Here is a 12,673-nt window from a genome sequence, read left to right as displayed (position 1 = left end):
AGGAAATTCTTTTTCCTTAGAGGAAATTCTTTTTCCTTTGAGGAAATTTGCAGCTTCAAATTTTCCTTAGAGGAAATACTTTTTCCTTTGAGGAAATTTATAGCTTCAAATTTTCCTTGGAGGAAATACTTTTTCCTGTGAGGAAATTTTTGACAAACACTTTTCCTTGGAGGAAAATTCAAGACAACAAATTTCCTCTAGGGAAATCATTGTTCTTCAAATTTCCTCTAAGGAAATTTCTGAACATCAAATTTCCCTTAAGGAAATGTTTTCCCTTATTTTTACTTGTTAAACATTTCTTCACTACACCATGTATACAAACAGTATGAATATAATTATTACAAGACTGTATAATTGATGCAAATGATATTTAAAACTTTAATAAATGTTTGACTCAACATTTTAATGACATTGAAAATAATACAGTCTGACTGTTTAGATCTAGGTATTGTTTATACTTTTTATATAAATTTAACTTTGATTTATATTTTTTTTTGGAGCAAATGCTTCTATTTTCTTTGTAATTGTTTCAATGCGATACATTAATAAGCAACCAATTTGAATGTCATACCATTTGTGGTGTTCTAAAGAATTTGTTTATATATTTGCAGATTAAATAATAAAATAAACACTTTTCGTGTTATTTTAAATTAGAATTTCTTCTGTTTCAGCTTGTATACAGTTATTCAATCCACTACGTAAGAATTCAGTGAATACATTATTCCATTCACTAAACAATTCCCTTCAATTCTAAGAGAAATCATTTTTGCAAATTGTTCTTCAATGATCTTCTTCTGTATATTTGATATGAGGGAGCGATGTAAATGAGTGGATAAAACTGGTGTTCCTTTTTTCAACAACAAAATAGTATTTGTTCAGCATTCTCCTTTCTTTTGATTAAGATATGTTGTTGCTTTTATGCAATAGTGTTTTTGTGTATCTATGATAGAACTCCATTTTGTTTATGGTCATTATCATGTGATAATGTTGAAATTTCCTATTTCTTTTTTGCAGGAAAGCACACATTCCATTTCAAATTAATCCAATTATGCACTATGTAAATAAATTTCAACTTTAAGTTTCCTCTTCAGTAATGACCTATTGATCATGAAAACCAAGATGTCTGATCACCTATAAATACACAAAATAAACAAATAAAATGTTATAAATGGAGAGAGAAACAGCAATAAATGTTTTTCATGTGTATCTTTCCTTATTAAAATACATTAAGTAAACTTGAACTCGAGAAAAATAAATAACTGCGATGTAGACTAGAAAGTATAAAATGCCAAATAAAGTATTCACGAAAAATTAGTTGATTTACAGAAGTCAAGTCCGTGTTTGCAGGAAATTTACATCATTGGTTGTCTGGTGGAGAGTTGTCTTATTGGCAATCATACCACATCTTATTTATATATAACCTTGCCATATTCCTATTGTGCCTGTCCAAAGTTCAGAGCCTGTAGCTTTTGTCAGTTTAGTCTGACACTAAAATTTAGTGGTTGTTGTTGTTGTTGTTTCATACCGGTCATATTTATTTTTTGTAATTTATTTTGTTATAAACTAGGCAATTACCATGATTAGTTTTACAGTTTGGATTGTTTCAATGTTTCATCTTTAGGTCTTTTATAGCTTCCTACTTTGACTATAGTATAGGGTATGGATTTTCTCATTATTGAAGGTCGTAACAGGCCTACAATTGCTTTCTCAAAGCCATGATAGTTTTCATATTTAATATACCACATCTTTTAATTTTTATAGTAATCATGATACTAGTAATCATCTTTCAAGTTGAATAACTTTTTTATATTAAAAGGTGCCTTACCATTTAGGTTTAGTTGGCTTCTGCAAATTTTACATTGCCTATCATTTCTGCTGTATATAATTTCTCTGTATCTTCTATAGTTCTTGTCCTATACATAAAAGAGTAAAAGTTGAATGACATCTTGCATCAATATTTTTTTCTGTTTAATGTACATTATGTATATTTACTATATTAATGTGTGTTTAATAAAAATCTAAACCGTGAGTGCTTGATAAGCTTCTTGCCCTTATAGCTGGTCTTTAAGCTTTAAATGAATTTTAATGAATGACTAAAAAACTATGAGCACTGTGCAAATAAGACCCCTGCCCTCCAAAAAAAAAAAAAAAAAACATGCACAAACAGTGGTATTTATTGACATAAAACATGTATATAATTTGGCTCCATTTATAGATATATATCTCAAGTGACTATAAGTTTAAGGCTGCGATTTTTTTAACAAATACATAAATTTCTAAAAACCTTTCAAAGTTTTTGAAAATGGACAATTTTAAAATAACTTTGCAACAACTAAAGTTCCTTAACTCTGCATCTTATAAAAAATATACATGATAAATAGGGAATGATACTCCAGCTTGCATATTATTCAAAGTTTTAAAGGAACATAACTGAAGAACGGTAAAAGTTTTACAACCAAAATTTGAAATTGATCTGATTAAAATTATGATAAAAAGTATTTTTTTAAAGTTTAATAAAATTTGGTTGAGGAAAACTTAAGTTAAAAGGCCGAAACAATTTTTTCCATTTTTAAAGAACATAACTATAGAATTTAGTAAAAGAGACACTACCAAAATTCAAACTTAATCTGTATTTTGTGATGATAAGCATTGTGTATTGATTTCATAACATTTGGTTGAGACAAACTAAATTTTAGAGAACAGGAAACCAAAAATTCAGCATATTTTCCCCTTTTCTAAAGGGGCATAACTCTGATACTCTAGTACAGTAACACTGACATCACCAAAATTCAAACTTGATCTGAGAATTGTGATAACAAGCTTTTGTAAAAGTTTAATTGAATTTGGTTGAGGCAAACTAAAGTACTGTAAGAGAACAAAAAACAACTTTGGGACAGACGGACAAACGATCTGACAAGTGTTAAACATTATGCCCCCTCCACTTTGGGTCATAATAATAACTAGAGGCTCTCAAGAGCCTGTGTCGCTCACCTGTTAATGTGTTTACTGATGTCGGCCATCTTTGTTGGTAGGCGGGGTCATTAGACACTCTTTTTAAAAATAGATACCCTAGTATTATGATTGTGGCCAAGTTTGGTTAAATTTGGCCAAGTAGTTTTAGAAAAGATTTTTATACAAGTTACAAAAATGAGGAAAAGTTGTTTAATATTGACTCTAAAGGGCAATAACTCCTTAGGGGGTCCTCTAACAATTTTGATCATGCTGACTTATTTGTAGATCTTACTATGTTGAACATTATTGCTGTTTACAGTTTATCTCTATCTATAATAGTATTCAAGATAATAACCAAAAACTGCAAAATGTTCTTAAAATAACCAATTTAAGGGCAGCAACCCAACAACCGGTTGTCCGATTCAACTAAAATTTGTGAGGGGATATATCTTCTTCTGATGGACATTAAAATCTTGAAAGATTTGCCCTAAATGTCTTGGTTTCAAAGATATAAAGCAAAAACTGCATTTTACCACTATGTTCTAATTTTAGCCATGTCGGCCATTTTGTTTGGTAGGCTGGGTCATCGGACACATTTTTTAAACTATAAACCACAATGATAATTGTCGCCAAGTTTGATTAAATTTGGCAAAGTAGTTTTAGAGAAGAAGATTTTTAGAAAAGTTACAAAAAATGATGAAAAGTTGTTAAAAATTGACTATAAAGGGCAATAACTCCTTAAGGGGTCGACTGGCAATTTTGGTCTTGTTGACTTATTTGTAGGTCTTACTCTGCTGAACATTATTGCTGTTTACAGTTTATCTTTATCTATAATAGTATTCAAGATAATAACCAAAAACTGCAAAATTTCCTTAAAATAACCATTTCAGGGGCAGCAACCCAACAACAGGTTGTCCGATTCGTCTGAAAATTTCAGGGCAGACAGATCTTTACCTGATAAACAATTTTACCCCATGTCAGATTTGCTCTAAATGCTTTGGTTTTTGAGTTATAAGCCAAAAACTGCATTTTACCCCTATGTTCTATTTTTAGCCATGGCGGCCATCTTGGTTGGTTTGACGGGTCACGCCACACATTTTTTAATCTAGATATCCCAAGGATGATTGTGGCCAAGTTTGGTAGAATTTGGCCCAGTAGTTTCAGAGGAGAAGATTTTTGTAAAAGTTTACGGACGACGGACGACGGACGCCAAGTGATGAGAAAAGCTCACTTGACCTTTCAGGTCAGGTGAGCTAAAAAGGGAGTTTGTCAAGATATAAAAACAATTCACCAAAGTTTCATAAAAATTTGTGAAAGCATTCTTGAGACTATCCTAATCCCAAGTCATGATAGTACAATGACATAAATCAGATTTTTTTTTTAAATTAAAAAGAAAATTATCATGTTTATGTTATACAAAAATAATTCACCAAGTTTCATGAAAATTGCTCAAAGCATTATTAATAGTATACGTACTGGAAAAATCCCCCCTTTTATGAATAAAATCCCTAACTTTAAATCAAAAATTTAAAATCCCTAAAAATTAAAAAGGAGCTTAATTATCATGATTATATCAATAGATAATTCACCAAAGTATTATGAAAATTTTATGATTAATGTATTCTAATTCCAAGACTATCTAAGACATGGTTTGTTTGAATTAAAAAAGTTGGAATAAAGTACCTGCTAGAATTCAGGAGAATTAGACCAAATCAGGCTATCTTCTAGATTATCAGACAATTGACTGTAGAAAAGGAATTTTCTTTTTTCTTATTTAGCTATTTGTTATCTCTTTCCTTAATATATACTGAACTAAGCCATTTTTTCACATATTTTTATTGTTTTTTCTCTCTTGTGTCTTGTTATTTAACATAACAAAAAAAACCCAAAGGCAATGAAAGAGAAACTGACAATGCCAAGGCAAAACATAAGATGCAGAAAAGAAAAACAAAACAAAACACTAAGCAACACCAACATCACCAAAAAACTAGTGTTGAATTCATGTGTTCAGTCAGTCAGTGAGAGTTCGCAGATCCTGACCTACTATATCTATGCTTAAAAACCTAAAAATCATATAGTTCTAAACAAATTTTGTAAATTTATACTTGATTAAAATGTTGTCATAAATAGCATAGACACCTCTGAGTTTTGAGCACCACATGTGTTAATTGTGCGAGTATAATCATTGATAATCATGCACAAGATTGACTTTTAAAAGCCTATATATTGAAATTTTCTGAAAATATTGCATGCATTTATTAATATGACCAATTTCAAGAAATGCACAAAGATGTGAGATGATTTATATAATTGTAATTTCAGGAATTTACAGTAAAGGCTTTTATCCTCACTGCATTTTGCACTTTTCCTAATCCAGGAGCCAGAAGTTATGGCCTTTGTGACCTTTGTATGATTTTTATTTTAGTTTCTTTTTTTTATATTGAAGAGTTTAGTATGACGTCCATTATCACTCAACTAGTATACATTTTTGTTTAATGGCAAGCTAAAGCATGCCTCACAGGCACGGATCCAGGGGGGGGGGCTGAGGGTTGGACATGTTGGAACCCCCTTTCTTTAATGGACGATCAATGCATTTGAATGGGGACATGAAGTTGGACACCCCCCCCCCCCCCCCCCAAAAAAAAAAAAATTGTCCTGGGTGAGGAACCCCTCCTTTATATGACTAGATCCACCCCAGTCTCAGGTACCGGGATTTTCTCGTTGCAATGAAGACCCATTGGTGACCTATGGCTGTTATCTGCTCTTTGGTCATGTTGTTATCTCTTTGATACATTCCCCATTTCCATTTCCATTTTCTTTTCGGTTCTATTATAAATATTAGAAACGAGTTTGGCGCCTTTACAAAAATATAATTTGTGTGCTGATAGGGGAGTATGTGTGCATACCAATATTTAAATTTTCTAGGCCTTCTTTTTGAATATTTTGTGCATTTCTTGGTAAAATACTGTCAGACCTCGAGTGCTGTTGTTTTACAAAAACGGTCAAGTAATGTAGGGGAAAGAAACTAACTAAAAAGACCAAAATAAGCCACAACTAATGGGGGTCTCATTGGGGGTTATGTTCACGGATCCCGCTTAGTTACTACTTATTTTTTTAGATTCTCGCATGATGCCATCCCGCTTACACTATGTAAGTGAACAATTCTGCTATTTTTGTAATTTCCCATGTCCCGCTAAACTTCATTTCGCGTTTTCACGGCGCAATAATTTGAGGGAGGATAGGACCTTTATCGGGACTGCGGGATCGGGTGTTTTTAAGCTCTGGATTTCGGGATTGACCCTTTCGGGATACGATAATTCTTTTTTCGAATTTCGGGACCTCTGGATTTCGTGTTTTTAATCCCGGGATTTCGGGATTTCGTGTTTTTAAGCTCGGGATTTCGGGATCAGTACCCCTCCTACCCTCCCTCATAATTTGACTTTCATGTGTCACGTTTACAAAAAATACGCCTCGACAATCCCGAGTCCCGCTCAGACCCCCCTTATAGGTACATAATGAATAGTTTAAATTACTATGAGGCCCCTCATGGGGGGGTCCTAGTAATCACATAATCACCATTTTTTTGCCAATATAATCACATAATCATTAAATATTTGCTTATCTTTAGTAATCAAATAATCATAAACTAAAAATACAGTCCTAGGTAATCAAATAATCATGAAATATTTGGCTTAATAATCAAATAATCATTAAAAAAACGGCCAAGTAATCACATAATCAAAAACCCCATGAGGGCCCTCTACTATGTAGTCAATAGTCGGGTCAAATACACATGTATATACTTTTAGACGACCTTAGATTCATTTTGAACACAGCGAAAATACTCATTAATATTGAACATTTTAGATCACTTCACATTTAGATTTTATAACTTTTAAAATTAAGACCATATAGATTTAAGATCATTTAATCGAAAGATTATAATTTGTCAATGCGCAACTGTAACCAGGTACTGCATTTTTTTTTTTTTTTTTTGCATGCGTCAAGAAACAGTTAAAAGTGCCGGGAATAGAAAAGCAAGTTAAACTTCTCATCTGGACTTTTTAATAAGTCTGTATACCGGACCTCTTCTCTATTTTGGGATTGAAAAAAAATCTAAAGTTAAAAATGCGGTTTTGAGTCTATTTCTTCTTTTTAATTTGGTAACACGTTAAGCCATTAGTGACACTAATATGGTATATTACCAATAATAAGGCCATATATTTCGGTGTGTAGAAATACCGCAAACGACTTCTTAGTGCACTAAGAAGAAAAATTTTGCATTAAGGACACTAAAACGATGTTTTAAGATCACAGCGAACATGAATATAAGAGGATATGATTAAATACCTCAAATCTATAAAGTAAGGTATCAATAGATTTTGTAATTTTGAAGTTAAATGACTTTTTAATCAACGCCTGCCACTCGCCACGTGACCAACGGTGTATTGCAGATTCCCGAATCATCATGTTCAATCAACCTAATCCAATAAAAAATTGTCTTTTGATCGTTACTTATTGATTAATCAATGGTTGTTAACCTAACGGTTTAGCGTGGTATAAATTCAAGTTTATGAAAGAAAAATAAAAAATAAATTTTGTGTTTTAAAACTTTGCCTTTGTTATATATATTTAGTTTTTAAGGAAATTGCTATGCAAGCTTTTTTTATTTAAAGAACCCTATTTTGAGATTAAAATTGAGAAACAAATGCTTTTGACATTTCATTTCCTTACTAACAACACAAGAGTTTACATACTATCATTATTCCTTGAAAGACATTTGAGAGTATGTGGTGTCCATGGGGTTCTTCAAAATCCGATTACAGAAGTAATATATAGAAAAACTCCAAGAGGTAAAATTATTTTACGTTTTAAAAAGAGAATTATAGAATAAATCATAACTGTCTTCTATGAACGATAACTTTAAACTGGTGTCGATGCTTTTTTTTAACAATTCATCTTTATTTCAACAATTGAAGATGAATACCATTTTATTTTATAATGTAATAAGCACTATGGGCAGGCGCGGATCCAGAGCTTGAAGTGGGGGTTTGGGGGAGGGGTTATGTGAGAAATGTTTCAAACACTAGAGAAGTTTTCATGTTATACCAAACCATATGTTTTTCAAGAAATGGCACACTTTTTGTTCATCCGGCATATGGTTACTCTAAATAAAATTTTAAGTATTAATTTTATAAGTTTAATTATTTGATTACAGATCGTATCTACCCGTTTTGCAATTGTTGTATCACTCTAAGGGAGGCTAATAAAGATATATATAATAAAATATAGAGATAGCAGCCTTGGATTGTCTTAATTAAATCCTTTGGTCCTCTAATTATCAAGTTATTATGACTTGTGTATATTTAAAGAAGTGTAGCGACAACGTGTCACTCTATTCAGTGCTAGATATTCAAATTATAGTAAAGATAACATTAAAACAAGAAATGGTTAATACAAAAAATATTTTAAGATTTTCAACCGGGGGTGGGCTCGCTTTAACCCCCTAAATCCGCTAATGATGTGGGAGAACTAAATTATTTAGTTAACTTAATCATATGACTCTTAAGCCCGTTCTGCCATTATTAAGAAACGCTAAAGAACGGAAATGTATGATTTTAAGATTTGGAAATAAATGAAATTGGTGTCACAAATGGTATGTCTGCTTGTATTTAAAATATTTTATAAATAGATATAATGCTCATATACATAATTATTAACGGTTGTTTTACTTCGCTTATTTATAGCATTTAACAAATAACTTCGTATTCTTATTTTCGGCATCAAATAAAAATAATGGAATAAATATATTTTAAAAGACAAGGAAAGTGAATTAAAAAATATATACAACAAAAAAAAGCGAAAGGAGATGTGGTACGGCTGTCAATGAAACACCTATCCACAAAAGTTAAAAATGAAGAAGATGTCAGAAATAAATTGGTCATAATTTATTTACAGTCTAAAACATCGAAGGGACTAAACATCAACCTATGCATATTTATACTTGTAATGCATTTGTATATAAACATCGAATCAGAAATATCTTCCTTTCCTAAACATGTTTAAAAACATTGCTGTGATAGTTATCAAAAGTACCAGGATTATAATTTACTACGCCAGACGCGCGTTTCGTCTACACAAGACTCATCAGTAACGCTCAAATCGAAATATTGATAAATGGCATAGTTCTTAACATTAGAAAAATGAATGAAGTATTGGCAACTGGACGTTAAGCAACCAAATATCAATCCTCACTTTTCCGTGAAGTGTTCACAATTATTTGTCTTTTTAAAATTAAAAGGATGAAAAATTCCCAAACTGAAAAGAGTTGAAAATACGCTATTAATTTAGAAGTAAAAAATATAGCAGACAGAATAAAGACGGCAAAAACAAACAAATGAAAAAAAAAATAGAGAACAATTTGAAATACCATATACATGTTTAATCAGTATACTAGTAGATCACGGGCCAAGGTTGAGCGAACATGAATTGCTATCGATTATACTAAAGGTGACAATCAACTTTTTGAGGCACGTGTCGAGAAAACATTAGAAAAAATATAATTTAAAATTATGAAAGGAGTAGGTCCGGTAAGGACCGATTTTGGCCTCAAATTTCAGGTTCATCTGACGAAAGATTTTGACCACTTTTGAAACACTTAAGTGTCTATTTTATTTGATTCTATTAGTGTATGTGGAAGATTTTCACTGATTTTGTCATTAAAAGCTCAATTAAATATGAAAAATCCACCAAATATGCCGGAAAATGTCACTGTTCAGATGGTTTTTGCAATTTAGCATAACTTTATGGTGCTTGCACCCGATATAGGTGCCATGTATTGTCAAAAACAGCCCATATTTATGTAGCAGAAGCATTCTACTGTCCAAAAAATAACTAAAAGTTTACTTTTAACAATTTTGTAAAACTGCTATATTTTGGGGCCAAAAAGGTGTCTTACCGGACCTTCTCCTTTTACAAAGTCTATTTCTATATGCCATATCCTTTGTGACAGTTGTATCATTCCATCAGGTCCTTAGTGCACATTCAAGTTTGTTCTTAGTGCACTAAGGAGGTCCTTTGCGGTGTTTCTACGGACCCCATATATTTGAAGCTGTTCAAAATTCTGTACATTATAGGTAAGTGTATCAGATCGGACAATAATTTTCATATATATAAAAAGAATTACTGTATAAGTTATCTAGTATGAAATATGTCCACTGGACCGACCGTGCAAGTGCTATATATATTATATCATGTATATAGCCAGTCAAAAAGATGTGGTATGATTGCCAATGAGACAACTATCCACAAAAGACCAAAATGACACAAACATTAACAACTATAGGTCACACAAGGTCTTTAAAAACTTCCATTTGTTGTTGTTCACTGAAAATAAGCTCATAAAAACACGAATCCCCGTTTACTCAATTCCACCTTTATTTGTTAATATTTCTTTATCTTTTTCTTTTGATTTTATCATATCTTTTTTGTGAAATATTTTGTGTGGTCGAACATGAAATTGCCTCCGATGCTACAAAGAAAATTTGTTTAATGTCATCTGTTGCAATATATGCTAAGTACTACACGTGGACAGGATGTTCCCCAGAAAATTATAAGTTATACACACCCCGATATAACCCCGAGGGTACACGCTACTGTCATATGGAAAATAACTGGGTCACCTGTAAGATGGTAATCAGCCATGCAACTAATTAGGTTACTGACCATGTCACTTCAATTTAAAAAGTTTATCGTTAGATATCAAAATGATAAATTCATTTTAATTAAAAATTTAAGAACTAAAGGATTTATCATTATAATGAAGTGAAATAATTCAACCAAATCGTATATAGATTATATCAAGGATTTTCTTACTATACAAATCCTTGATTATATACATATTTTTTTTTATCTATGCCGGAATGAATTGAAAAACTGTATTTATAATTTTTGATTTGTTTTATAGAAATCTGTGTAGGTCTCATGAAATGGAACTCACGCAACGCATGCATAATTAAGATTTATAAATTTATTGAAAAATATAACAAAAATTTAGTTTTGATATTAAATTAAAGTTACCTTTCCGCGCTGTAATTTATTTGATATGACATGAATCAAGCAATTTTTGTTGAGGGATTTATGGGTTTGTCCATACAACGTATAAAAAAAGAAGTGTATGTTATTAGTATTTCACATGCCTTGTTTTCGCCTTGAAGCTCATTATTCAGAGTGTTGCAGACAAGATGATGAAAATAACGTGCAAGATACTTTTTTCGATCATCGTGAAGAGACAATTTTAATTCCCATTCCTCGATGCACTCTACCCCTGATGAATTGTATATTTATAATTCCTCGTGCTTTTAATTAGCCCCCCCCCCCCCCCCCCCCACCCTTTTCGTGGTTACCGTTATGCCAAAAAATACCCGGGGCTTGATTTACATGTAAAATCATGGGCGGATCCAGCCATAATAAAGGGGGTTCCAACTACATGTCTCCATTAAATAAGGGGTGTCTAAGCATACCTAAGTGTGAAAAGAGAGTTTTCCCCCGACCTATTCACATATTTTTAAGGTTCCTATATACAAGGTGATAGGACGTTCGGTTCCGTTGGAATAGGTTACCTTTTCACGCTATGCCTTAAAACTTTTCCTGATGCACAGGTAACCTATTCCAACGGAACGTCCTATCACCTCGGGGGGGGGGGGGGGGGGGGGGGGGGGCACTTGCTATATAATTAGTGGTAGGGATGAGCCGCTAGAATAGGTCACTTTTTCATGCTCTATGATATATGAAAAGGGTGAGAAATTCAGATTAAATATATCAATAGGTTGATATTATCACTTACTTGATTATATTATAAGTATCTGAAACTAATCAGATGTCCGTATTTCTTCTTGATGCGGTTAAACCACAGTCGTAAATGCATCAGTTATTTGTCAAACCAATTAAACTCTATTTATTCTGATGTGGTATTTCCACTGATGCCAGTGATAGATGCAATAAATCCAACTATTTTGACATTTGCACCTAATTAACATTCAAGGGTTTGTATACATAAAACATGATAACAATTTTTTAAGAAATTCCATTGTGACAGCGTCCTTTCCGAGGGAACGGCAATGATACTTTTTATCAGTTTTTAATTAATATTTAAACATGTTAAAATCAGTGAAGGTGTTACACTCTGGGGTGATATTACATTTATCTGACCATAGATGTAATATCATCTATGATCTGACCAAACGTCTTTTATATGTATTGTATTTTGGAATTGAAATATCTTCATAATGAAAGATGTAAAATGGGCAATAAGAAAACAGTGTTTAATATGTGAGGAATTTATTGGAAAAGAAGGTAATATTTTTGCGACAATTTTGCTTCTTAACAAGAACGTGACGATGAGCGGGGAAAATATTGGAATATATTTATAGGTCTGTTTTTTGTTAATTAATATATGACAAGGTACATATTTTTGATTAAGAAAATATATGAAAAGGGTAGGGTACTTGAGGTCTCAGCTGCTCACCCCTATCAAAAAAAGTTTGAAGTGGCCCCCCCGAGCCTATCACCTTGTATATAGGAACTTGAGAGGATTCCCGAGATTATCATTTATGCAATGCTTGCTCACAAAATGCTAGGGGAGGCCAACCCCGGATTCCACCCCCTTCGACCCGCCACAGAATACAGATCAGTGGCGGATGCAGGAATTTTCGAAAAGGGG

General features: G+C 32.3%; 2 long non-coding RNA genes across 2 annotated transcripts in view; one reads left to right on the top strand and one right to left on the bottom strand.

Moving 5' to 3' along the window:
* Positions 1 to 364: 364 nt before the first annotated feature.
* On the bottom strand, positions 365 to 6,011 carry LOC139512060 (uncharacterized). The gene is made up of 3 exons (XR_011662151.1): positions 5,859 to 6,011; positions 1,826 to 1,913; positions 365 to 1,131 (listed from the first exon to the last, which is right to left on the bottom strand). It is a non-coding gene; the product is annotated as an uncharacterized lncRNA (long non-coding RNA).
* LOC139512061 (uncharacterized) overlaps positions 5,115 to 12,673 on the top strand; it is a 12,033-nt gene continuing 4,474 nt past the window's right edge. The window contains exon 1 of the long non-coding RNA XR_011662152.1: positions 5,115 to 5,359. This is a non-coding gene — a long non-coding RNA (uncharacterized lncRNA). The remainder of the gene's footprint in view (positions 5,360 to 12,673) is intronic.

This window comes from Mytilus edulis, chromosome 2, assembly GCF_963676685.1.
Source record: "Mytilus edulis chromosome 2, xbMytEdul2.2, whole genome shotgun sequence".
In the NCBI taxonomy this organism is placed as follows: domain Eukaryota; kingdom Metazoa; phylum Mollusca; class Bivalvia; order Mytilida; family Mytilidae; genus Mytilus; species Mytilus edulis.
Note: the sequence above shows the minus strand (reverse complement) of the source record. Positions and strands in the feature narration are given on the sequence as shown.